Below are 27,975 nucleotides of genomic sequence, written 5' to 3'. Positions count from 1 at the left end.
TTGGTTGTTCTAGGTTTCCACTTAAGTTCGGGCGAGGGACTGGCACGATGAAATTTTATAGCCCAGCTGTGCAAGTGAGTTACACTAAAATATTGCGCTGATTTTATTTCCATCTCCAGAAACAGATGAGCTGGCTGCATAAATTGTCTGATTTACAGAAGAATCGGCAACTTTTCATAAATCTGATCGAATTTGTTTATCTTCACTGGTACATTGTTTTCTTCTCTTTTTAGTTAATTTAATATTTTGCAGACGCAACAAATCATGAGTACACTAGAGAAAATACGAATATTTACCTCTAAATCTATGCAATTTAAAGAGTTTCACTATAGGGACCAATAACAGTAGAATTAACAGTCGAACATCGTGCCGGAAAAACATGAATTAGAAAGCCATGATCGATGTCTGCAAAATACACAAGTTTCATTTAAAATCTAACCAATCAGCAACAGGGGTTGCATTAATGATACAAGACTGTGATAATGAAAACTCACACGCTGAATTCAAAGAAAATGTGAGGATCCGATCGGAAAAAAATCTATAAAACCCGACGGAGTTGTCCAAGTTTCACGCCATTCCTTCAGGAGGTGCCAGTGAAACCCCCACAGAAATGGAAAAAATCTCTTAAATTGTGCCAGGCTGTGAATGGTCTTCCCTTCAACTTCGGCGGGAGCTCCGCAGCATCCCAAAATAAATTAATTTAAATAACCATGTTGAGTTCTCGACATTGTTTCTCTGATGTTTCGCTGGTCTCACGTCTTACATACTGAAACGAATCAGTGGAGCCCAATGCAAATGCAGGTCCATGGTCTGTTGATAACCTGAGTCTGTTGTCTTTATATTAACTTTGCTCTCGCTCTTTGTTCTCTTCTACTTCTGTGCCTTTCTATATCCCCTTTTGTTGTCTGTAGTGAAGATATTTTTGATCTCTCTCTGCACTCTTCTGCATCCTTCTCTACATATATGCTCTATCAGTTGCTGTCGAATGTGATGGGTGGTAGAGTGTTATAATAATAATAATAATCAACTTTATTATCATTGTTAGTGCACAAGTGCAGTACAACAAAATGTAGGCTTGCGGCTCCCAAGAGTGTACATTTAGATTAAGACATTTAAACATTCAACATTCATTTGGCTTGTAATACATTAACATAAACATAACCATAATAAAGTGCATTGGCAGATGTGCAGGCTTAGAGTTTATTTGTGGAGTTCAGTAGGATGACAGCCCTGGGAAAGAAGCTGTTCCTAAATCTGGTCTTTCGGGTGCGAATGCATCTGTAGCATCTCCCAGATGGCAGGAGGGCGAACAGACTGTGGTTGGGGTGGGTAGGGTCTTTGATGATGGTCCGTGACCTCCGTAAACAGCGTTTCTGGTATATGTGCTCTATGGTCGGTAGCCGGGTGCCGGTAATGCGTTGGGCAGTTTTGACTACCCGCGGCAGGGCTTTCCGGTCATAGTAGCTACAGCTGCCATACCATACTGTGATACAGTTCGTCAGGATGCTCTCTATTGTGCAGCGGTAAAAGTCAGAGAGGATCAAGGGTGACAGGTTACATCCCTTCAGCCTCCTTAGGAAATATAGGCGCTGCTGGGCCTTCTTCACCAGAGAGGAGGTATTGAGGGACCAGGAGAGGTCTTCCGTGATGTGGACTCCGAGGAACTTAAAGCTGTCCACCCTTTCCACCACAGCCCCATGGATGTGGATGGGGGTGTGACTTCCGCCTTTAGACCTCCTGAAGTCCACAATGATTTCTTTGGTTTTCTTGATGTTAAGGGCCAGGTTGTTATTGGTGCACCACTTCACGAGATGCTGGACCTCCTCCCTGTAGACTGACTCATCGTTGTTGGTGATCTGGCCGACTACCGTGGTATCATCCGCAAACTTGATGATGGTGTTGGAACCATGAACAGCCACACAGTCGTGGGTGAAGACGGAGTAGAGGAGGAGGCTCAGCACACATCCTTGTGGGGCTCCTGTGTTCAGGGTCGGGGGGGGAGGTGTGGTTAACTAATTTGACAGACTGGGGTGTGTTTGTTAGGAAATCCAGGGTCCAGTTGCAGAGGGAAGTGTTCAGGCCAAGAGTGTGGAGTTTGGTGGCCAGCTTGTTGGGGACGATAGTGTTGAATGCTGAGCTGTAGTCTCTGAACAGCATTCTGATGTAGGTCTCTTTACCATCTAATTGATTCAGTGCAGAGTGTAGAGCAGTTGTGATTGCATCCTCCATTGATCTGTTTGCACAATAGGCAAACTGGTGTTGGTCAAGAGAGGCGGGAACACTGGCTTTGATGTGAGCCAGGACCAGTCTATTGAAACACTTCATTATGATGGGTGTGAATGTGACAGGTCGATCGTCGTTCAGGCACATCACAGCCATTTGCTTTGGCACAGGAATAATGGTAGTCATCTTGAAGCATGTAGGGACTACTGCCTGGGCCAATGACAGATTGAAGATGGCGGTGAAGACATCAGCCAGCTGATCAGCACATTCCTTGAGTACCCGTCCAGGGATGCTATCAGGTCCAGCAGCCTTTCGTGTGTTCGCTCCGCGTAGAACACCCCTTATGTCGGAGGTCGACAGAGTGAGCACCTGGTCTTCCGGGGCTGGCAAGGCTTTGGTAGCCGGCTCCCTGTTGTCCCTGTCAAAGTGAGCATAGAAGTTGTTAAGTTCCTCCAGAAGGGAGACATCGCTAACCGGAGGGCTGGTGTTTTTACTCTTGTAGTCAGTGATGGACTGGATGCCTTGCCACATGCGCCAGGGGTCCGAGTTGTTGTGGAAATGATCCTCTATCCGCAGTGTCTGTTTCCTTTTGGCAGTCCTGATACCCTTTTTTAGGTTGGTCCTAGCTGCACTGTAAGCCGCCGCGTCACCAGATTTAAATGCTGCGTCGCGTGCTTTCAACAGCGAGCGGACCTCTCCGTTCATCCAGGGTTTCTGGTTGGGGTATGTCCTGATATTTTTATGGGTCGTGACGACCTCGACGCAACTGTTAATGTAGAATAGCACTGTGGATGCGTATTCCTCGATGTCATTATGAGCAAACATTCCCCAATCAGTGCGTTCGAAGCAAACCTGAAGCTCCGAGACTGCCCCCTCTGGCTACACTTTCACTGATCTCACTGATGTTCTCACTCTTTTGATGAGCGGGTTGTATGCCGGGGCTCGAAACAGGGAGAGGTGATCAGACTTCCCAAGGTGGGGGCAAGGAATGGCCTTATAAGCATCTACAATGCTCGTGTAGACTTGATCCAATGTGTTCTCCCCTCTTGTGGGGCAGGAAACATTCTGGTGGAATTTCGGTAGCACAGATTTTAGGTTTATGTGATTGAAGTCCCCTGCGACGATAAAAGCTCCGTCTGGGTGCGTAGTTTGTTGTTCGCTGATGGCCCTGTAGAGGTCCTTCAGTGCTAGTTTGGCATTAGCGTGTGGTGGGATGTAGACCACAGTGATGATAACAGCCGTGAATTCCCGAGGCAGGTAGAAGGGTCTGCACCTTACCGTGAGGAATTCCAAATCAGCCAAACAGGATCTATCGATTATGTCCGTGTTGGTGCACCAGGCATTTTTAGTGTAAGAAAAAAATATTAACCATTGGAAGAAAGGGAGCACTTTGGATGACTTTACAGGGACACTCTGGCCCTCACCGGCTCCTTTTGCAGCCTTAGCCCAATTATTCATCCCCACACATTTCACTACTCTACCTTCTCCCATGTTTGAATTTTTCAACTGCCACTTTTCCTTCATATCACTCCTCAATCCAATCGACACTGCCCTACCTCTTCCTTATTGAAATATCCACTCAGGCCATATGTAATCATGTTCACTTGCTCCTCTGTCACCTCCCTGACATATAACCCTACATCCTTTGCAGTTGTTCTGCACTCCAATTCATTCCTCCAGGCTGTGTAGTAAGCGCACTAAGGCAGTCTTACCCTTTGCCGGTTTCCTGCCTAGTACTATGGTCTTTCTTTCCTACTATTTCCTTCGTAGATGCTGTGTTTGGTTTGAAAAGTTAACTTACTTTTGAAGTAAATTAGGTCAGCAGGAGCGAAGTCAAAAATGGTCTTCATCTCTCTATTTATGTCTCTGATCCTAATCTTGACTTTAATCTGTGTGGGAAAAATGGGCGATGGTGAATCGGGCGCCCGCTTTTACCTCAACCGATTTTGTGCCGATTTGCTATCACCCATTGTTGGCTAGGCAAATAGTTTTAAAATAACTAATTCTGCCTCTGATGTTGCACATGTTAGTATGTAGAAATCTTGTCTCCACACTGAGAAAAATTAACATTTACGCTTTGTAACTGACAAGCTACCATAATTCACAGTGAAAATTAGACGACTCAATATGCAAATCGTTATTGGGGTTCCCGATTCACCATCGCCCTTTCTTTTAAAAATAATATTCATTTTAACCTGAAGACAGACACTCTTCTGTCCCTTGCTTATATCTCACCCTCCTGCGTACCTCTCACTCTCTCAGTCTCTGACATAAGGGGCCAGAAATTCGCGGCCAAAGGCGTGAGTGCGCTTGGGGTACTCGCGCATCTGGCCGTTGGAAATGCCGGCGTTCAGCATAAACAGCGCATGCGGGGAACGCCGGCATTTCCAGACCTCGAGCGCGTGCGACTGCACAGGCAGCGCTTGCACAGTGAACTTCGTAGATTTCATTCATGAAATCCGTGAGGGTAAGTCCTCAGAATTTACACTTGAAAAAAGCAAGTGTAAAGTGGTTCATTGGCTGCGGAGGAAGAAACATTTTATCGTGGAGCTTTTGAAATGCAATATTTTTGTTTGGGAAAGGGAGGGAAGTTATTTTAAGAAATTTTAAGTAAGTTTTAAAGTTTAAATTTTTTTTTTAAAAAGGGTTTTCAGAACGGTAGGTAGAAGGAGCAATTGTGGCTGTGTGAATGGAATGTGGGAATGAGTTATGTATGTATGTCCACATATATTCCTTTACGTATATGTATGTATGTTTTATATTCCTTTACTAATGTGTATGAATGTATGTTTTTAATTATGATTTTCCAATAAGTTACTTTCTCTGAAAGTCATAATTAAACAATACATTCATACACATAAATAAAGGAATATATACATAACACGCAAAGGAATATATACAGACATACATACTTTCAGCAGCTCCACGATAAGAAATATCTTCCTCCGCAGCCTCTGGAGCAACTGTACCCATGCTTTTTTCATCGGTAAGTTGTGATGACTTGACCTCACTGAAAGCATTAATGAAAGCGGCGAATTATACTGCGCACGCGCTGCCTGTGCAGTCGCACGCGTTCTGACTCTGAACCCCTTCGTTCAGAGGACAGGAAATGCCGGTTTTCCCCACATGCACTGTGAATGCTGAAAACCGGCATTTCATCCGGCCAGATGCGTACGTACCCCGACCGTACTAGCGCATTTGGAAGGGAATTACTGGGCCAACATTTTACATGTCAATAAAATAAAAAATTTAACAATTGCACGACTTGCCCCCTCGCATCTGCGACTGAGGGCCCAAGGAGGTGCATTGCGCAAGAGGTCATCATCGTACGTATCCTCACACTGTTCCCTTTGGGGAACTGTATGAAGTGGTGGAAGGATTTATGGCCGTGATTAACGCTCATTCCGTGACCGTAACCATCTTTGAACCAGCCATTAGGGTGGTTAGTCCTATGGCGGGAGGGTTTTACGGGCTCCCACAACCCATCTGACGGGGGGGGGGCCACCAACACCCACGGACGCAAGTATCCCGCTGGATGTCCACCCAGAATTTAAAGTTGGAGCTCCGACTCCACTTGCCAGGACTGTCTGGAGTGGGGTTCAAAACCCTACTCCTTCTGGCCCAGCGGCGGGTATGCTTACTGCTACGCAAAAGGCCCACTCAGCACAAAAGGTGACACCCATACGTTTCCTGTGCCTTTTCCCTCCCTGTGACTGGAGCCCTATGCTGCCATTTCACGTTGCTAATTTGATTGGGCCTTTGTCATAGCAGTAGGATCCCCGCCGCTGGGCCAGATCAGGGTAGGGTTTCGAACCCCGCTCCAGACAGTCCCGGCAAGTGGAGTCGGAGCTCCGGCTCTAAATTCTGGGTTGGCATCCAGTGGGATATTTGCGTCCGTGGGTGTGGGTGGCCCCCCCTCCTTGTATAGCTTGTGGGAGCCCGTAAAACCCTCCCGCCATAGGACTAACCGCCCTAATGGCTGGTTCAAAGATGGTTACGGTCACGGAATGAGCGTTAATCACGGCCATAAATCCTTCCACCACTTCATATAGTTCCCCAAAGGGAACAGTGTGAGGATACGTACGATGATGACCTCTTGCGCAATGCACCTCCTTGGGCCCTCAGTCGCAGATGCGAGGGGGCAAGTCGTGCAATTGTTAAATTTTTTATTTTATTGACATGTAAAATGTTGGCCCAGTAATTCCCTTCCAAATGCGCTAGTACGGTTGGGGTACTTACGCATCTGGCCGGATGAAATGCCGGTTTTCAGCATTCACAGTGCATGTGGGAAAAACCGGCATTTCTTGTCCTCTGAACGAAGGGGTTCAGAGTCAGAACGCGTGCGACTGCACAGGCAGCGCGTGCGCAGTATAATTCGCCGCTTTCATTAATGCTTTCAGTGAGGTCAAGTCATCACAACTTACCGATTGAAAAAAGCATGGGTACAGTTGCTCCAGAGGCTGCGGAGGAAGATATTTCTTATCGTGGAGCTTCTGAAAGTATGTATGTCTGTATATATTCCTTTGTGTGTTATGTATATATTCCTTTACTTATTTGTATGAATGTATTATTTAGTTATGACTTTCAGAGAAAGTAACTTATTGGAAAATCATAATTAAAAACATACATTCATACACATTAGTAAAGGAATATAAAACATACAAACATATACGTAAAGGAATATATGTGGACAGACATACATAACTCATTCTCACATTCCATTCACACAGCCACAATTGCTCCTTCTACCTACCGTTCTGAAAACCCTTTTTTAAAAAAAAAAAAAAAAATTAAACTTTAAAACTTACTTAAAATAACTTCCCTCCCTTTCCCAAACAAAAATATTGCATTTCAAAAGCTCCACGATAAAATATATCTTCCTCCGCAGCCAATGAACAACTTTACACTTGCTTTTTTCAAGTGTAACTTCTAAGGACTTAACCTCACTGAATCCATCAGTGAAATCCACAAAGTTCACTGCGCAAGCGCTGCCTGTGCAGTCGCACGCGCTGTGAATAGACCTCGGGTCTGGAAATGCCGGCGTTCCCCGCATGCGCTGTTCCTGCTGAACGCCGGCATTTCCAACGGCCAGAAGCGTGAGTAACCCGAACATACTCACGCTTCTGGCCTGGAATTTCTGGCCCAATATTGCAGATGGCTAATAGAATTTCAACTTTTCTTGCCCTTTATTTTTTGCTTGCCATTTTTTGAGCTCCTTATCAGTTCTCCAAAAGAGCTTTAATTCCCCGGATATTAGAGACTTCTTGCTGCCTTGAAAATTGTTTCTCATTTTAGACGGGGAGGATAGTGGATCTTGGTAAGCAATCCAAACGGGTCTGGTATGGAATGAACAGCCAATCCCAATTATATATTCAAGAGCTGATTTCCGTGGAGGGTCCTGCTCTTGCGTCTAACTTCGAGAAAAAAAGCCCACATTTCCCTATGTGCCCTTTCTCCAGGATTCACGTTCATCATCTGCCCAACTGTAGATAGGCAGAGGGATTTGGGGGTGCAGCTATACAAATCGCTGAAAGATAGTGGACAGGTGCACATGTAATGAAAATATGTAACAGAAAGCTGGCTTTCCCGATTTCAGCCCGGAATGGCCTAGCTCTAATTTTATGATTTTGTCCTCTTGTTCTGGATTCCTGCACCAGCACAATTAGTTTCTCTCTATCTACCCTATTGAATTGCTTCATAATTCCAGACACCTCATCTAGATCAGACTTCAAATATCTGATCTCAGAGGAATACAAGCCAATTTTATGCAACCTGCCGCCATAATGTAAAACATTAAGCTACTATTTGGAAACTACACTGTGCACCCTCCAAGTTCAATAATTCCTTTCTGAGGTGCAGTGCCAACAATTTAATACAGTACTCCAACTGGGATCTGACCAAGGTTCTGTACAATTGCAGCATAACTTCCTCCCCTTTGCATGCCACCCCATTGAGATAAAAGCGAACATTCCATTCGAATTTTGACTAAACTTTGTAGCTGTGCATTAGCTTTTATTGACCGGTGTACATGGACACCTAATCCATTTTCTCCTCTACAGGCTGAAGTCTCTCGCCATTACTAAAATATTCCGATTTATCCTTCCTGGATTCATAGTGAAATACTTCACTCATCTCCACATTTGTAGTTCATCTGACATAGTTCTGCCCACTCACTTTATCTGTTTTATTCCTATTGTTACTTTATGTTCCCATCTATACAATGTACTGTGCCTACCAACTTAACATCACCTGAAAATTTGTGTATACAAAAACTTCAGCAAAATAATTCTGCCAACTGCAGCTTGTTTCTCGTAGAAAGCATTCCAAGGCTCTCAACAAGCTGATCAGAAATGGATGCCCGGAATAGTAAAGGCACTGAAGAGGCCAAAGGAGATAAGGACCAAATCTTAAAATGCTTGAGACATTCAGCAGGTGATGGTCTATCTGTGGGTACAACAGACCAACCAACGATTCAGATGTGGACACTGCGTCCACCAATGACGAAATGTCCACACTTCATCCATTGACTAGGGTGTTCTCTCCAAAGATACTGCCTAAGCTGCTGCGTGTTTATGACATTTTCTGTTTTTGTTTAAGTTTTCCAGAGTCTGTAGTATTTTTCCTTGATTGGGATGGGATCGAAGCCGGCTTTCGAAAATCAGGAAATGGTAAGATGGGAATGTGCGACTTACGCAAAAGCAGTAAAATATGTGGCAAAATAGCTCAAATTTGACCTAAAGAGAATTAAGTGAGACATTACACAGGAAGCATAAATTTGAACTGCACAGAGCATCTGCATCCACTAGCATACAGGGGTGGAATTTTCTGCAAAGATAAAGTGGATCAAGATTGTGGACGAATCTATTACGTTTGTTTATAACATTGACGACTCTGCAGCATCAGAGCTCATATATGTGGAATAAGATGCAAATGGCTAACCCTTTGGCCATTTTAATTTTAAGAAAGTTGGAGCTCAGGGCATTCGGGAGCATTCAAAAAGTTGAGAGTGGAAGTGATATATACGTGGATAAGGGTTTCCGTGATGGTTACCATGCAGGTTTCTAACGCTATGGCTAAGAAAATCGGCAGTCCTTGAAATTGTATAAAATAAGAAGTGCAGCTCATGCATCAGCGAGAATGCTCACTCCTGAATTCAGTTCGAATGAGTAGCTAGGTAATAGGATGGAATTGGATTTCAGGCGTGGACGTTGGGTTGGAGACCATTTTGTAGTGGCCAAAGTACTCACAGTCCCCGTATTGTAATCTGCCAAATACACCTCACAGGGACTTATATTATGCAAAATACCTCTTAAGATTCTAAAACGTTCTTGAACTTATAAACGTATTCATTAAATTCAAATAGATATTTTTGTTTTGGCACATATATTTTTCATGCTCAACATCTACAAAAGTAACATTGTCAAAACCCCAATGGAAAGAGTTGCAGTTTTTGACCTAAGATCACTTCCAGATTATTGTGTTTTTACGCTCGCTAGGTTGAGTAGGCTCTGTTGCACGGCGGGTTTAAGTTCACACATACTTTGTGGTTGATATTCTTTGTTTGAAGCGTCAAACAGTCACTGCTTGCTGAATGTTGCATTTTCTGTGTAAATGCTGCACTAAACGTTGCTAATGTTAGTTAAACATACAACGGAATTTCAGAGCTCAGCCATAATATTAAGCAAGGATCAGCGGAAACCCTGGAGATAGGTCTGCACAGAGCGGAATTAAACGGAGTCGGAGAAGAGGGGGAAGGAGTTGTTGCTTATTGCCTACACTACTTGTAGTGCTATGTGTTGCAGGTAGATATTTAATTTCAGTACGCTTAACTTACTCTAGATCAAACATGTAATTAAGAAACTACACTGTAAACTAGGTTACGTAAATACATATCAAATTACATTTAATTAAATAAAACAAGGACATATAGGGATGGCAGTGCAGGTGCTTGGCCGCAACTGGAACATGTGGGAGTTTGTGGAGAGCATTGTGATGCCGGATAACGACGTTTGCAGTAAGTGCCTGCATCTTGAGGAACTTCAGCTCAGAGTTTTTGAGCTGAAGTCTGAGGTGCAGTCATTGCAGGGCATTAGGAATGGGGAGAGTTAACTGGACCCTTTGAACCAGGAGGCAGTCACACCCCTTTGGTTAGGTAGTGGTACACGTCTGGTTAGTGGCCAGGGACAGAATGGTGTGACTGCAACTCTGACAGGTAAGGGGACCCCTGGTGCAGTGCTGGAAGAGCCTCCGCTTGTCCAGCAGCTATGAGGCTCTTGCTGCCCGTGTGGTTGAGGGAAAACCCAGCAGGATGGATCAGCAAGTTCACCATGGCACCATAGTGCAGGAGACTGTTCAAGTGTGGGAGTGAAAGGGAATGTAGTTGTGTTAGGGGTCAGTACAGTCAGGGGGATAGATACTGTTCTCTGCAGCCATGACCGAGAGTTCTGAATGTTTTGCTTGACCGATGCCAGGGTTAAAGGCAGCTCCTTGAGGTTGAGAAGGACTTGGGGTGGATCTAGTTTCGTGGTCCACAAAGGAACCAACAACATAAGTAAAACTAGGAATGAGGTTCTGCTGAGTGGCTTTGAGGAGCTGGATCAAAATTAAAAAGAAGAACCTCAAAGGTAATAATCTCTGGATTGTTATCTGAGCCACGCACAAATTGGCATAGGGACAAGTAGATTAGAGGTTTAAAGGCGTGGCTCAAAGTGTGGTGTGGGAAGAAGGGGTTTCAGTTCATGGGAATTGGCACCAGTACTGGGGAAAGAGGGTGCTGTTCCACTGGGATGGGGTCCACTTAAACTGGCCTGGAACCATTATCCTGGCGAATCGAATAACTACTGCAACAGACAGGGCTTTGAACTAGTGAGTGGGGGTGGGGGAGGTGAAGGGAAGACTCAGGAATTAATCAATTTAAAATCAGCGAGAGAAATGCCAAAGCTCTGGAGCAGAGTAGTGTTTTGGGTAAAAGTATGCAGAGTGCGTCAGGAAGGGACAGAAAGAGTAACAAAGATAATAAGGGATCAGTGACTAAAGTGACATCAGGGAAAATAGATAATCAAATCTCAAAGTACTATATCTGAACGTGAAGCATTCACAAAAATAAAGATGAAAAAATAGCGCAGCTAGAAATGAACATGTTTCATCTAATAGCCATAATTGAGACGTGGTAAAAAAGTGGCCAAACTTGGGAAATCAATATTCCATGATACTTCACTTTTAGAAAAGATAGGCAAAATGGAAAAGGAGGAGGGGTAGCCCTGATATTAAAGGATGGGATAAAGGCAATAGAGAGAAAGGATCTTTTCTCCGAAAATCAAGCAGTTGAATCGGTTGCGGTGGAGCAAGGAAATATTGGTGCGAATTGTTTATAGGCCCCCAAAAAAGTAGTTGTAATATAGGGCAGAGTGTAAATCAGAAAATTAGAGGCGCATGTCACAAGAGCAATACAACTATCATGGGGGAACTTAATCTACATATAGCCTGGGCAAACCAAATTTGCAGTAATAGTGTGGATGACAAACTCATGGCAAATGGTTTTCTAGATCAGTATGCTGAGGAACCAACTAGGGAACAGGCTATTTTAGATGTAGTATTGTGCAATGAGAAAGGGTTAATTAATAACCTTAAAGTAATGGGTCATTTAGATAGGATTGACCATAAAATGATAAAAAATTTTACTGAGTTTCAAACTGTTTACTTTAAATCCGAAACTAGGCTTTAAAATCTAAATAAAGCAAACTAAGTAGGTATGAGGGGCGAGTTGGCAATGGCATATTGGGAAATTACATGTAAAGTTATGATGGTAGACCAAGCAATGGCTAGCAATTATAGAATTAATCCATCATTTACAGCACATATACTGTAGGAATCGTCGAATTCCTAACTAATAACTGAGGTCGACTCAGGAGATCCAACAAACTGGTCTTTAATGTAAGACTAAACGAGTTCAAAACGGTTGTTGAGATCGATACAGGAGAACCACGAAAACAGGTCTTAACAAGATGGAGATTGCACAAGAACTGCCTGAGCAGTCACGTGGTTTGCAACGTGACGTCATCACGTTTGCCCGCATTTTCCCGTGCTCTTAAAGGGGCCACGCCCCGTACATACAAACACTATATACAAAACACAGTAATTTCTAACACAATGGTACTGGCTTAGGCTGGTGTTAGAACATCATTAAAGGGAATTATATACAGTTGCCCAGAGTTATCAGTGGCTCCGCCACAAGCGCCCCCCCCCCCCAGAATTAGCTTTAACGGACAAAGTCAAGCGGTGAGGTGGTCTGATGAGCCCATCAGAACGACTCCTGTACTCCTGAGGCTGTGGGGCGGCTGGTGATCTGGCGGGTGGTTGTACTTGGTTTGCTGTAACGGCGATGGGTGGCCGACCTCGTCTCGGCAGTTGTGCTGTCTCGACGGGGCGGTCGAGGTCCAGATGTGCTGGCTTTAAGCGATCGACCGAAATTTGGTCCGGTGTACCACCAACATCTACAGTGACGGTTTTGTCCCCTGCCTCCAACACGCGGAAGGGACCAGTATATGGGGCCTTGAGTGGATCCCTATGAGCATCGTGGCGAATAAAGACTTACTCAGCCTTGTGAAGCTCCGGGGGAATGTGCGAACTCTGCAGCCCATGATGCGAAGTGAGCGCCAGTGCGAAGCATCTGGCCGCCTCCTGGTGACTAGTAAGCTGGTCAGATGCGGACCATGGCTTCGTCGATGCTGGCAGGAAATCCCCCGGGACTCGCAGCAGCTGACCATGCACCAGCTCCGCTGATGAAGAGTGAAGGTCTTCCTAGGGGGCCGTGCGAAGGCCCAACAGGACCCATGGTAGCTTGTCTGCCCATCCAGCATCCTGGAGGCTGGCCCTCAGGGTGGCTTTCTGTGATTGGTGGAAGCGTTCACAGAGGCCATTCGCCTATAGGTGGTAGGCCGTGGTGCGGTGCAATTTGACACAGAGTTCTTGGGCCACTGCATTCCAGAATTCAGTGCAAAACTGCGGTCCTCTGTCGGAAGAAATATCTGCGGGCACTCTGAAATGGGCGACCCAGGTGGAAATGAACGCCCTGGCCACGTCCGCCGAAGTGGTGGATGACAGGGGAACTGCCTCCGGCCATCTGGTGGTGTGGTCAACCATGGTCAGGATATGTGAAAAACCATGGGAGGGTGGGAGTGGTCCTACCAGGTCCACATTGACATGGTCAAAACGTCGCTCCGGAACTGTGAAGGTGGCCAACGGAGCTTTCACGTGGCGCTGCACTTTAGCCTTTTGGCAGACCACGCAGGTGTTGGCCCAGTCTCGGACATCCTTGTGCATGCCATGCCATACGAATTTCGCTGATATCAGCTTCTGAGAGGCCTTCATTCCTGGGTGTGACGACCCGTGTATGGCGTCAAACACTTTGCGGCGCCAGACCGACTATCACGACAGGGCAAGGATCCTGTATGGAGACGTCACAAAACAGCGTGGTACCTGCCGAATGGAACTTGATGTCAGCCAACCAGAGGCCAGTGACGGCCGTTCTGCAGGCTTGGACTTCTGGGTCTGAGGCTTGGTCCGCTGCCATGAGGGCGTAATCGATGCCCAAATGAACCGTATTGACGGTCTCGCGGGAGAGGCAGTATGCCACCAGGTTGTCCTTACCGGCCACACGCTGTATATCCGTGATGAATTCGGATATGTAGGTCAGTTGACGTTGCTGTCAGGATGACCACGGTTCGGCAGTCTTGGCCATGGCAAAAGGTAGTGGCTTATGGTCCACAAAGGCGGTGAAAGGGCGTCCTTCCAGGAGGAAGCAAAAATGGCGGATGGTCAGAAAAAGGGCGAGCAACTCCCGGTCGAACATGCTATAAGCTCTCTCATTCCGCTGTAGTTGATGGCTGAAGAATGCCAACAGCTGCCACGTCCTGTTCACCCACTGATCTTGCATGGCGCTGATTGCGTAGTCTGACGCGTTGGTGGTGAGGGCGATGGTGGTTCCTGGCAGCGGGTGTGCCAGCATGGTTGCGTTAGCTAAGGCGCTTTTGGTGGCGGTGAACGCTCGGGCCATGTCATCCATCCAGTCTATCGGGTTCTTGCCAGTCTAGCCCTTGAGGGCTTCGTACAGGGGCTGCATGAGTAGTGCTGCCTTAGGCAGGAAACGGTGGTAAAAGTTTACCATGCCTAGGAATTCCTGCAGAGCCTTAATGTTTTGCGGGCGTGGAAAGGATATCACTGCCTCTACCTTCGCTTGTAAAGGAACCACTCCCTCTGCGGTGATGCGATGCCCCAGGAAATCAATTTGGTGCAGGCCAAACTGACACTTGGTCGGGTTGATAATCGGGCCATGTTGGCTGAGGCATCGAAAAAGGGTGCGTAGGTGACAGATATCTTCCTCTTTAGTAGGACTGGCAATGAGAATATTGTCCAGGTAGACAAAGAGGAACTTGAGGTCCCGCAGCATGGAGTCCATCATGCGTTGGAAAGCCTGGGCGGCATTCTTTATCCCAAACGGCATTTGCAAAAACTCGAAGAGGCCGAATGGGGTGATGACTGCAATCTTCTGGATGTCCTGTGGGTGCACTGGGACCTGGTGGTAGCCCCGTATGAGGTCGACTTTCGAGAAGGCGGTGCTCCCTGCCAAATGGGCAGAGAAATCCTGGATGTGGGGGATCGGGTACCGATCAGGAGTGGTGGCGTCGTTTAGTCATTGATAGTCGCCGCATGGTCACCATCCACCACCAGGCTTCGGGATGATATGGAGGGGTGAAGACTAGGGACTATTCGACCGGCGAATAATCCCTAACCGTTCCATGGTCGCGAACTCCGCCTTTGCGACTGCCAGCGTGCCAGATTCCAGGCGCCGGGCTCGCGCATAGACCTGGGGGGCCGTTGGTGGTGATGTGGTGCTCAACACCATGTTTTGTGACTATGGAGGAGAACGTGGGTCTTGTCAGGTCGGGAAATTCGGCGAGCAGAAGAGCAAACTTGTCAGGAGTCAGGAAACCACAGGCGACGGTGCGCGACGTAGTGTTACTGTGGTAACAAGGGATAGAATTGAAAGTTGCCGCATTGATCAACTGCCGTTTCTTCACATCGACCAGGAGGCTGTTGGTGCACAGGAAATCCGTGCCGAGAATGGGTTGAGAAACCTTGGCCATAACAAACTCCCAGTGGAAACGTTGCCCCACGAAGACTCTCTGTCTGCCGTAGGTCCGAATTGCTCCACCATTGGCCGCTTCAAGGCCAAGGCCGTGATTCCCTGCCTGCACATCGAGGGCGGACGCGGGTAAAATGCTACACTGCGCTCCGGTGTCGCACAGAAAATGACGACCGGAGAGCATATTGGTGATGAAAAGCAACTTGCCCGCATTGCCGATCACCATGGCAGCCACGGGGCGCCCGTTAGACCTGTTCCTCAGTAGTCGCGGTTGTTTTTTTCATTGGGGAAAGCTGCAGGCAGGGCGGCAACATCACGCCTTCGCACCGAACTGCACGTGGTAGAAACACAGCCCAGCAGGCTGACGAGCTGGGTCGGCATCTGTGGGGGATGGGTGCCTCGTGGCGGTGCAGTACCGCAGCATTACCGCGAAAATTTTGTCCGCCTCTGCCGCGATCTGGCCAGGTCAGCTTGCACCTGCTCAGGCAGGTGGCTGAGGAATAGTTAACGGAAAAGGAAGCACTCCGGTTCTGAGCCCAGCATTGTGAGCATTTGGCTCATCAACTCCGAAGGCTTGGAGTCCCCGAGCCCGGGCATAGTGAGCAATCAATGGGCGCGCTCCGATTTAGTGAGCCAGAAAACTTGCAGCAACCGCGCCTTGAGGGTTTCATACTTGCGCTCCGTTGGAGGGTTCTCGAGGAGGCTGATGATCCTTGAGGTGGTAGAGCAGTTGAGTACAGAGACCACATAGAAATATTTGGTCTGATCCGCAACGATGTCCCTCAGGGCGAACTGGGCCTCGACCTGAATGAACCACGAGGTCGCTTGCTGCTCCCAGAACTGCGGTAGCTTCAGCGAAATGGCGTAGGCCTCCATGTAGTGTACTTTTTGCGAAAAACATTCACAAAAAACGGTGTCACCAATGTAGGAATTGTCGAATTCCTAACTAATAACTGAGGTCGACACAGGAGGTCAAACAAACTGGTCTTTAATGTAAGACTAAACAAGTTCGAACTGTTTGTTGAGATCGATCCAAGAGGACCACGAAAACAGGTCTTAACAAGATGGAGATTCCATGGGGACTGCCTGGACAGTCATTTGGTTTGCGATGTAACGTCATCGCATTTGCCCGTGTTTTCCCGCGCTCTTAAAGGGGCCACGCCCCGTACATACAAACACTATATACAAAACACAATAATGTCTAACACAATGGTACCGGCTTAGGCTGGTGTTAGAATGTCGTTAAAGGGGATTACATACAGTTGCCCAGACTCATTCAGTGGCTCTGCCACAATACCTTCCTTTAAGGCCCAAATATCCCACAGGAAAAGTGGTCCAACCGTGGCTAACATGTGAAGTTAAAGATAGTATTACATCAAAGGAAGAGACTTATAATGTTGCCAAAAAGAGTTGTAAGCCTGAAGATTGGGAGGATTTTAGAATTCAGCCAAGGAGGACCAAGAAATTGATGAAGGAAATGTAAATAGAATGAGGGTAAAATGCTGAGAGACATAAAAACAGACTGTAATAGCTTCTTTCGGTATGTGAAAAGGTAAATATGAGCAGAAGTAAATGTGGGTCCTTTACAGGCTGAGACAGGAGAAATTATATTGGGGAAATAAGGAAATGGCAGATAAGTTAAACAAATAACTTGTGTCCATTTTCACGGAAGAAGATGCCAAAATCTTCACAGAAATAATGGAAAACCAAGGATCCAGCGAGAATGATGAACTGAAAGAAATTATATATTAGTAAAAACATAGTACTGGAGCAAGTAATGGGACTGAAAGCAGATAAATCCCCTGGACTTGATGGCCTGCATTCTAGGGTTTTGGAAGAGGTGGCTACAGAGATATTTGCAGAATTGTTGGTTATTGAACGATTCCCAGGGATTGAAAGTCAACAAATATAACTACAGTATTTAAGAAAGGAAGGAAAGGGAAAACAGGGAACTACAGACCAGTTAACCTGACATCATTAGTAGGGAAATTGATAGAATCTATTACAAAGGACGTGGTAACAGGGCACTTCAAAAAAAATAATAGGATTGGGCAGAGTCAATTCGGATTTATGAAAGTGAAATCATGTTTGACGAATCTGTTAGAGTTTGTTGTGGTTTTAACAACCAGAAAAGATAAGGGGGGCCCAGTGGCTGTGGTGTATTTGGATTTTCAGAAGATATTCGATAAGGTGCCGCACAAGTGCTTATTAAGAAAATGACGCCTCATGGGATTGGGTTTTAAATATTAGCATGGATTGAGGATTGGTTAACGAATAGAGAACAGAGAGTAGAAATAAACTGCTCATTTCCGGGTTGGCAGCCTGTAACTCGTGGGGCACCGCAAGGATCAGTGCTTGGGCCTCAGCTATTCACAATCTACATCATTGATTTGGATGAGAGGACCAAATGTAATGTATCCAAGTTTGCTGATGGTACACAGCTGGGTGGGCATGTAAGTTGTGAGGAGGATGCAAGAAGGCTTCAAGGGGAAATAGACAAGTTAAGTGAATGGGCTGGAACATGGCAAATGGAATATAACCTGGAAAAATGTGAAGTTATCCACTTTGGTAGGAAAAATAGAAAAGCAGAGTATTTTCTAAATGGTGAGAGAATGGGAAATGTTGGTGTTCAGAGGGATCACGGTGTCCTTGTACACAAATCACTGAAAGTTAACGTGTTGGTACATCAAGCAATTAGGAAAGCAAATGGTATGTTGGCCTTTATTACAAGAGGATTTGAGTATAAGAGTATAGACGTCTTACTGCAATTATATGGACCGTGGTGAGACCACACCTGGAGTATTGTCTACAATGTTAGTCTCATTAACTAAGGAAGGATATACTTGCCATAGTGGCAGTGCAACAAAGGTTCCCCAGTCTCATTCCTGGGATGGGATAATGTCCTATGAGGAGAGATTGAACAGACTAGGCCTTTAATCTCTAGAGTTTAGAAGAATGAAAGGGGCTCTCATTGAAACACACAACATCCTTACAGGTCCTGACAGGGTAGATGCAGGGAGGATGATTTCCCTGTCTGGGGTTTCCAGAACCAGGGGTCACAGTCTCAGAATAAGTGGTTGGCCATTTAGGACTGAGATGAAGAGAAACTTCATCACTCAGAGGGAGGTGAAGCTTTGGAATTCTCTACCCCAGAGGGCTGTGGTGGCTCAGTCGTTGAGTACCACATGGATGAACTACAGAATTTGTTCATCCCAGTTTTGCATAAAAATAAAACAAAAAAGGTGACTCAACCGTGGCTAACAAGGGAAGTTAGGGATAGCATAAAATCCAAGGAGAGGACATATAAATTGGCCAGAAAAAGAAGTAAACCTGAGGATTGGAAGCAGTTTAGGATTCAACAAAGGAGGACAAAGAGATTAATTAAGAAGGGGAAAATAGAATGTGAGAGTAAGCTTTCAGGGAACATAACAACTGACTGTAAAAGCTTTTATAGATATGTGAAGAGAAAAAGATTGGTGAAGTCAAGCGTAGGTCCCTTGCATTCAGAATCAGGGGAATTTATAATAGGGAACAAAAAAATGGCAGACCAATTAAATACATACTTTGGTTCTGTCTTCACAAAAGAGGACACAAATAAACTCCCAGAGATGTCGGGGAACATAGGGTCTGATGAAAGGGAGGAACTGAAAGAAATCAGTATTTGTATGGAGATGGTGTTAGGGAAATTGACGGGATTGAAGGCCGATAAATCCCCAGGGCCTGATAATCGACATCCTAGGGTACTTAAGGAAGTAGCCCTAGAAATAGAAGATGCATTGCTGATTATCTTCCAACATTTGATGGTATCTGGAGCAGTACCCATGGATTGGAGGGTAGCTAATGTTACCCGCCTATTCAAAAAAGGTGGTAGAGCAAAAACGGTTAGTTACAGCGTGTTAAGCATGACATCGGTAGTGGGGAAAATGCTAGAGTTCACTCTGAAACATGTAATAGCAGAGCACTTGGAAAACAGAGACAGGATTGGACAAAGTCAACATGGATTTACAAAAGGTAAATCGTGCTTGACTAATCTACTGGAATTTTTTGAGGATGTAACTGGTAAAATAGATAAGGGAGAACCAGTGGATGTGGTGTATTTGGAATTGCAGAAGAATTTTGATAAGGTCCCGCATAAGAGATTAGCGTGCAAAATTAAGGCACATGGGATTGGGGGCAAGGTATTGACTTGGATAGAGAAGTGGTTGGCAGACAGAAAGCAAAGAGTTGGAATAAATGGGTCTTTTTCCGAGTGGCAGGCAGTGACTAGTGGGGTACCGCAGGGATTGGTCCTTGGACCCCAGCTATTCACAATATGTAATAATGATCTCGACAAGGGAACTAGATGTAATATCTCCAAGTTTGCAGGTGACACAAAGCTGGGTGGCTGTGTGTGCTGTGAGGAGGATGCCGAGAAACTCCAGGATGATTTGGACAGGTTGGGTGATTGGGCAGAAGCATGGCAGATGCAATATAATGTGGATTATTGTGAAGTTATCCACTTGGCAGATGCAATATAACGTGGATTATTGTGAGGTTATCCACTTGGCAGATGCAATATAACGTGGATTATTGTGAGGTTATCCACTTTGGTGGCAAAAACAAGAAGGCAGATAATTATCTGAATGGCAATAGATTGGGAGAAGGGGAAGTGCAACGAAACCTGGGTGTCCTTGTGCACCAGTCACTGAATATAAGCATGCAGGTGCAGCAGGCAGTTAAGAAGGCAAATGGTATGTTGACATTTGTAGTGAAAGGGTTTGAGTACAGGAACAAGGATGCCTTGCTGCAGTTGTACAGGGCCTTGGTGAGACCACATCTTGAGTATTGTGTGCAGTTTTGGTCGCTCTCTCTTAGGAAGGATGTTTTTGCCATGGAAGGAGTTCAGCGAAGATTCACCAGGCTGATACCTGGGATGGCAGGAATGACGTATGAGGAGAGATTGGGTCGATTGGGCTTATAATCGATGGAGCTTAGAAGAATGAGAGGGGATCTCATTGAAACTTATAAAATTCTGACAGGACTGGATAGACTAGATGCAGGAAGGATGTTCCCGATGGTCGGGGATTCCAAAACCATGTATCACAGTCTAAGGATAAGCGGTAAGCCATTTGGGACAGAAATGAGGAGGAATTTCTTCGCCCAGAGAGTGGTGAACCTGTGGAATTCTCTACCACAGAAGGCAGTAGAGACCAATTCATTAAATATATTCAAGAAGGAGTTGGATATACTTCTTAAGGCTAAAGGGATCAAGGTGTATGGGAGAAAGCAGGGACAGGGTACTGAATTTGGATGATCAGCCATGATCCCTTTGATTGGCAGAGCAGGCTCAAGGGTCTGAATGGCCTATTCCTGCTCCTATATTCTATGTATGTGAAAACAGGCTTCTGTGATGGGATGGTTTGTTGACACAGAGCTGTGAACACCATACAAGCTTTTGATGTGGGCATCAGTTGTTAATACTAAGAGTAGCCCTGTTGAAACAACATGTTGGAGGTTCCTCTATGTCTGAACATTTGAACAAACACAATAGCAATGCCCAAATTGAGTGTAATAAACTTACACTTAGAACAGAAACACAGAACATTAAAAAATGTGCCTTTGTAAAAGTAATATCAAATGAAAGACAGGAGACATAATTCTTAATACAACCAATTGAAGTAGCTAAGAAATGCATAGAAAACCCTAGTTGAAGCGTTTTTGATGTACATATTGTATAAGGTACAAAAAGAAGTCTTTGTAAATAAGACTTCAATAGATGCACCAAGCAATCACATGGTGCTTGTGTTTAAAACGGAACAGTTAGTAGACACGACGTTTGTTTATAACCAGCTAAAGTGATTTAGAAATTGAATTGAAGTCATTCGTTAGAATGGCATCAAATAGATAAATCTGTCATAGCCATTTTGTATTATAAAATTTGAACACCTAAAGCTAGAGACAGGCTTCTCCAAGTTAACAGCTGAACTGACAGTAAGATTTGAAAGAAGTCAACAGAAAGAATGACTGGAGAAAATTAGCTTGCATCAGCAGAAAACTTCAAAGGATATACCACTAAAAAAAGGGTATAAAATTATGGAACGTTCAGATAGGAAGTCAGAATTTGCTGGAAGGGACAAACGATTCACAACTTCAGAGGCAGGCTCTGTAAGTTTTTAGCTCTTTGAGTCTCTGGAATCAAAATGTACTCTTATTTGATTTTGGTGGATTTTCAGGATCAAGAATAAGTTAAAATATAACGAAGTTAAGATTTGAGAAAGAGAATCTCTGAGAATAAGAAATGTATGCAGTTTGTATTCTGAACTGTTAAGGTTGCGATTGAATCACCAGCTATTAGCTGCATATCGGTTCTGTAATAAATCTATATTTTTAGAATTGACTCAAATTGTATTTATGTATCAAACTGGTGAACTCAATCTCTGTACACTCTTTTGTGATGAGTTCCAAAATTCTGGGGGGGGGGGGTTTCCAGAACCTCATAATATCCAGAAGCTTAGCGTCTAGTGAAACTTATTAAAAGTGCTATTTTGAGGAGGGCAATATCTTCAAGTCGCTCTTTTCCTTTGGAGTGAGATAGCCTGGACCTTTAGGCTCGATTGACCGTCTTATAGAATTCCACTATCTCTAACTTTAGTTGAAGGTGAACATATGGGGAATACGCCTGATCTGGGGTAGCCCAAAAAGGGCTTGGACCAGTAATTATCCCTTCATTTTCAAGTGTCTTGGCAAAATCTGTTGGAAAACTGGACCGTGTAATAAACAGGCCAGCCATTTAGTGCAAGATAACTACTACGTTTTTATAATTCCTTTCACTCACATTCTGCTCAATCAATGAAATGTAATCCATTGCAAAGTAAACCATATTTGCTGTTATTTTTCATACCTGGTTTACTGAGCACTCATCATGGCCTGTATTATCCAATCGTAGGCTTCCTGCATGCAGATGTCTCCGATCTGGACAATATGTATGAACTTACCTGAGTGCTCCGGAGATCCGGTAAATTTCCACTCCTGGGCCTCTCCATGAGGAAATGCGCAGACGCCCAACTATCCCAGAGATGCATGTGGTTCAGTAGCGTCCCTGGGATCCCATGGGCAATGGGGAACCAATGGAAGAAGGGAATCCCCCTTCATACTTTTGTCAGGACTCTCAGCTTTGACCTGTCAAAAGTATGAATGTGGATCAGGCAAAAAACATGTTAAAACATTAAATATTTTGTTTTTAAATCACGTTTTTAAAATTAGTTAAAATTACATTAAATATTTTGAAACACAAATATTTTTTTGAAAAAAATTATTTAATCTTTTACGGGGCTAGAAAATAAACTTACCTTTTCTAAAGGTATTTAAAAATTATAAATGAATTACATAATTTAGTTGGATTACTCCGAAGATGGAAACCTACTGCTTTGTGCAAACATGAGTAACTGGCTAACGTCTAATATATAACATTCTTATTGAGGGTTTATTTATGCATGCTAATGATGGGACTTCATCACCAAGAGTACAAATATGAGAAGCACTTTGGGTATTTGCAAACTTACTTAGAAGGGTAGATCAATATATATTTGAGAAACTGACCATGTTTATTACTTAAGGGATTCGCTTCGTGTTATTGTTTTTTTCTCGCTCCTCAGGTCTTTTCTCCTAAACCAGTGTATTTCCTTAAAAAGAATGACTGGTATTCCTGCAGTATATTGGAACTGAAGCATTGAGTCATATCATTGATTAAGTAATGTTTCTACTTTTTTTCTTCTGAAAACAAATGATTGTACCACTTCCTTGATCTAGGCAAGAGGGATGCTTAACACAAAATAACCAGCAAAGGATGAATATTAAACTCTTGATATATGAACCTACATGTGTTTTCATACATTTTGGGACTATTGCAACCTTTTTCCTAACGTTCTACAGGGTCGGAGGAGCTTGGGGCTTCTTACCATTAACTTGTCTATTATTCGCAGTTGATTTCTACCTGCCTGGTTCATATGTATTGATTTATGTGGTCCCGAATGTGCAGCCATAACAATCATACCTCAAAATAAATATGGAGGAATATTTACACCTTAGTGTTTGTCAATTTTTAGAACACAAAGTTGTCTCACATTAAACTTATTACAAAAAAAAGTACCCGATTCAAATGATAATGTTGCAGCAGGAAAGAAAGCTGCTCAGGGACAGGAAATAACAGGGTCAGATTTCTGGTGTTGAACATGGCTGGAGGAATATATAGATGTATATATTCTTTTGATGTATATGTGCTTCTTCATTCTAAAAGCAATATTTATTCCCCTGCTCATCCTGATGGATACGCTGTTAATACTACACACTCTTTCCGAGTACTTACTTTGCTCGTCCACAAGGTCAGTCCGGTGAAATTTCCAAGCCAAGGGGGAGGCGAGGCGAGGCGGGGGTAATTGCATTTTAGGATAGTATAGGCAGCTTTGACTAAGCTTTGTCTAAACTTTTGGTGCTCAAATACTCAACAAAAGTTGGAATTCACCCACCTGCAGCAAAATGCCGGGTCTATAGGTCGAACAGTTATTTTGCAGTGTATGCCTTATACCCTGTCATCATTTGAAGCTTGCAATTCATTATTAACATTACTGATGTGGCTAATCCTTATTCTAACTTATATTATACAGATAGAGACTGATGTAACTAACTACTATTTTTAATACAATAACGAATAACAGAAAATCCGTATTATGAAATTAAATACATTGTTCCCGCTATAAGTCCTTGTATTGATGGGGTTCTATTTAGGAGTCCATGAAAATTTGAAGCATTTCCAGTGTCACCAGTAATGTCAAACTTGAGGTCTCATTGGTGCAGGGTTTGTATCAATCAATTTTGAGGAATTTCTGAAGGGCATTGTTAAGTCTAACCTTAAGTCTCCATTTACAAATGCAAATAAGTTTATGTTGGATCCATTTGTCATCTCTTTAGTTACAGGTTGCAGATATTAATATTTGTCCTCCCTCGCCGACCATGTCTTCTTCAGGGGCTTGTTATTATTCTTGTACCGTATCGTCACATCGAATACGGCGATATCATCAACATTCTGAAAGATTATGTAGGGTTTCCAAATTTTGCCATCTGATAATTTGAGTCCGGGATCGATGTAGGCTGGCCAGCCATATCTAATGATCTTTTCCTCCAACCTTTCCAGAACCTTGTTGTGTCTCCTTATCTGTGGGTGCTTAACTGAGCGACAGCTTCCTGATATATGGGGTAGGGTTTTGTTGTCAGCACTGCAATTCCTGCAGAATTTTGTTGATCCGATCCTTCTGAGTGAAAGTGTATATCTTGTGGTGTAGATATTTGATTTTAGTAGAAGAGCGTTTACAGTAAAAAGTTAGATAGTTTAATTTTACTGTTTAAACTGATTAAATTGTTTGAAATATTGTCGTTACGATAGCAAGTCCTGGTAGTGGAGTTTTGCCCATTTTTCAAACGCCAAGCTTCTCCATTCTAAGCATTCATTTATGTTGGTCTTCCTATTGCCTCGTCGCTCCTCGGGTACTATATTTTGTAATAACAACAGAAAATGCTGGAAATACTCAGCAGGCCAGGCAGCATCCGTGGAGAGAGAAACAGAGTTAACGGTTCAGGTCTGGGACCCTTTATCAGAACTGGAAAAAGCTGGTGATGTAACAGATATTAAGCAGGTGCAGAGACGGGGGGGGGGTTAGGAGGGGAGGAAGGAATAGAAAGAACACCATGTACTTTTGTAAGAGGCAGGAAAGATAAAATGTTGCAAATGTGACTGGCAAAAATCATACTGCATGAAAAATGGGGGCATGGATAATTATCTGAAATTGTTGAACTCAATGTTGAGTCCGGCAGACTGCAAAGTGACCAATCGAAAGATGAGGTGCTGTTCCTTGAGCTTACATTGAGCTTCATTGGAACAATGCAATAGCCCGAGGACAGAGAGATCAGAGTAGGAGTGAAGCGGTGAATTAAAGTGACAGGCGACCGGAAGTTCAGGGTCACACTTATGGACTAAACGGAGGTGTTCCGCAAAGCGGTCGCCCAATCTGCATTTGGTCTCCCCATGCGGAACACCTCCGTTCAGTCCGTAAGGGTGACCCTGAGCTTCCGGTCGCCTGTCACTTTAATTCACCGCTTCACTCCCACTCTGATCTCTCTGTCCTCGGACTATTGCATTGTTCCAATGAAGCTCAACGTAAGCTCGAGGAACAGCACCTCATCTTTCGATTGGTCACTTTGCAGCCTGCTGGACTCAACATTGAGTTCAACAATTTCCGATAATTATCCCTGCCCCCATTTTTCATGCAGTATGATTTTTGCCATTCCCATTTGCAATATTTTATCTTTCCTGCCTCTTACAAAAGTACATGGTGTTCTTTCTATTCCTTCCTCCCCTCCTAACCCTCCCCCCCGCCTGTCTCTGCACCTGCTTAATATCTGTTACAGCTCCAGCTTTTTCCAGTTCTGATGAAGGGTCCCAGACCTGAAACGTTAATTCTGTTTCTCTCTCCAAGGAAGCTGCCTGGCCTGCTGAGTATTTCCAGCATTTTCTGTTGTTATTTCAGATTTCCGGCATCCGCAGTATTTTGCTATTATACTATATTTTGCAGTTCTGCTATGTCTGGTTCTAGATCTTCCGTTTCTGTACCACTGTCCATGGTGAATATTTTTTTCGATGATCCTTCTTGCTCATTTGCCTCTGAGTTCTTTGAAATGTTTCAATTCTTCGATGTTGCCTTTTTGTTTGTTCCGCAATACTTGAATGAGGCTCTTATGCTAGGATCGTTTGACTTCTCCAAGACTTCAAGTTTCCTTTTTGTCGTCGATGGTACCTGCATTTCCAATTTGGGTAGGCTCAAATTCCGTCACTTGTTCTTCAGTAGAGTGTTCCGTCGGAGTTATCTTCGGGAAAGTTTCGAATTTCCTTGATGGCCTATTTAATTTTTCGGTACAGAATAATTAGTGAAATCTCTGCGAATAAGATGGTCATAGATTCTCAGTATCAGGTGTGTTTTTAATATCAGAATCATCTGAGTGCATTTCAGTTCACTTTCTTTGAGATTGTGTAACACGTTGAAAGTTTTTCTGCATCTTATCTTCAGTGACATCTGACCATGGATCGATCTGAGCAGCAAGATATTTATTCAATTGTTCATGGAGTTATGTAATCCAGTTCTTTACTCTCTAAGGCCCATTTCCTTCCTTGGTTATACAGGAAAGCCTTGTTGCTGGAAATCATTTCGAATCCAGCTCTCTTTTTATGTTAATGTCCAGTCCTGTTTTCTTGCAGAGCAACTCCAACATGGATAAGTTTTTGATGATCTTGGCGTGGGATACGCTTAAGAGTAAAATGTAGTCAGCGAATGTGAGTACTGTGTATTTCCTTGAGCTGTTGTTACTTCCCATCCATAAGCCGGAGCCACCCTTTTCTAGTGAGCAGAGGAAAGTGTCCATGGTTATTTTGTTCAGAAGAGGAGAAACAGAGTCGCCATGTGTGATCCCTTTCTTGATGATTATTGGGTCTGTGATTTTCCTGTCTCCTTTGATAATCATTGTAGTTCTGGGGAACAGGTTTTCAATCAGTTTATTGAACTGTTTGTTCAACCCCATTCTGGCCAGACCCTTCGATATCAATTTGTGTGCAACAGGATCGAATGCATTGGCCAGGTCCACGAGAACCACAGTCAGTTGTTATCATTTTTTTTCTTACCTTTTATAATGTTTTGGAGTATGGATATTTTCGAGTGACCTACAGGTGCTCCCGCTAGGAAGCCGTTGTGTCTGGGATTTAAGCTGATAGCTTCAGCTATCCTTTTTGCGATGATTTTGGTAAAACGACTGAGCAATATGGGGCCTTTTGTTAATGGTCTCCAGTTATCTAAGTTTTTGAGGTGCACTGTGTCTTCTGATTTAGGGTTAAGGACTGTGTGACTTTACTCACACTATCTGGAATGATTTGTGATTTCATCCATAGAGTGAAGATTCTTGGCAGGAGGCTGAAATCGGCTCATTCTATGTTCATCAGATCTTCTACTGAAGTGCCACCGCTGCCTGGTGCGTTGCCTTTCTTCATCTCTTCCATGGCCGATTCAATCTCTGTTTCACTTATTTAATTCATAAGGACCGTACTATTTGCTTTGTTGGTGCACGCTGCAATTTTGTTGATACCTGCTTTGTCGTTTGGTTTGGATAGTTTGTTTCTGTAATATAGTTCCAATTTTTCCTGTGTTGATGGACATTTGATTTTAACTGGACTGGCCATTATATACTTGGCCAAACTCGTTCTGTCTTTTTTGAACAGTGTTTGGTTCATTTTGTATTCAACCATTCTCGTGATGTTAATTTAGTGCTCACGAGTTGATAGGGAGGATTTGTTCTTCGTATTATTATTGCAACGTTTAGTTTGGTTGTTTTCTGTAAAATTTTCTATTATGGGCTCGATGAGAGCTACTGCTCATGTTAATTTTATCCTGAATCTCTTTGGTTTTGTAACAATTGTTCTGCTTCCATAATTAGTTTTGACAAATCCATTTCATTCCTATTACGTTTTATTGGCTCTTTCTCTAGTTATTTTTTTCTGTCAGGGATCTGATATAAAGGATCATTGCATTCTT

At 43.9% G+C, this 27,975-nt stretch overlaps 1 long non-coding RNA gene across 1 annotated transcript; it reads left to right on the top strand.

The window, feature by feature from the left end:
• The first annotated feature begins 11 nt into the window (after nt 1–11).
• On the top strand, nt 12–27,975 carry LOC147116166 (uncharacterized). The gene is made up of 3 exons (XR_015078599.1): nt 12–74; nt 26,652–26,726; nt 27,336–27,975. It is a non-coding gene; the product is annotated as an uncharacterized LOC147116166 (long non-coding RNA).

Source organism: Somniosus microcephalus, chromosome 6 (assembly GCF_052327205.1).
Source record: "Somniosus microcephalus isolate GS21.2 chromosome 6, FLI_Smic_1.0, whole genome shotgun sequence".
Taxonomy (NCBI): domain Eukaryota; kingdom Metazoa; phylum Chordata; class Chondrichthyes; order Squaliformes; family Somniosidae; genus Somniosus; species Somniosus microcephalus.
The sequence above is the reverse complement of the archived record's forward strand: the minus strand, read 5'-3'. Positions and strand labels throughout refer to the sequence as shown.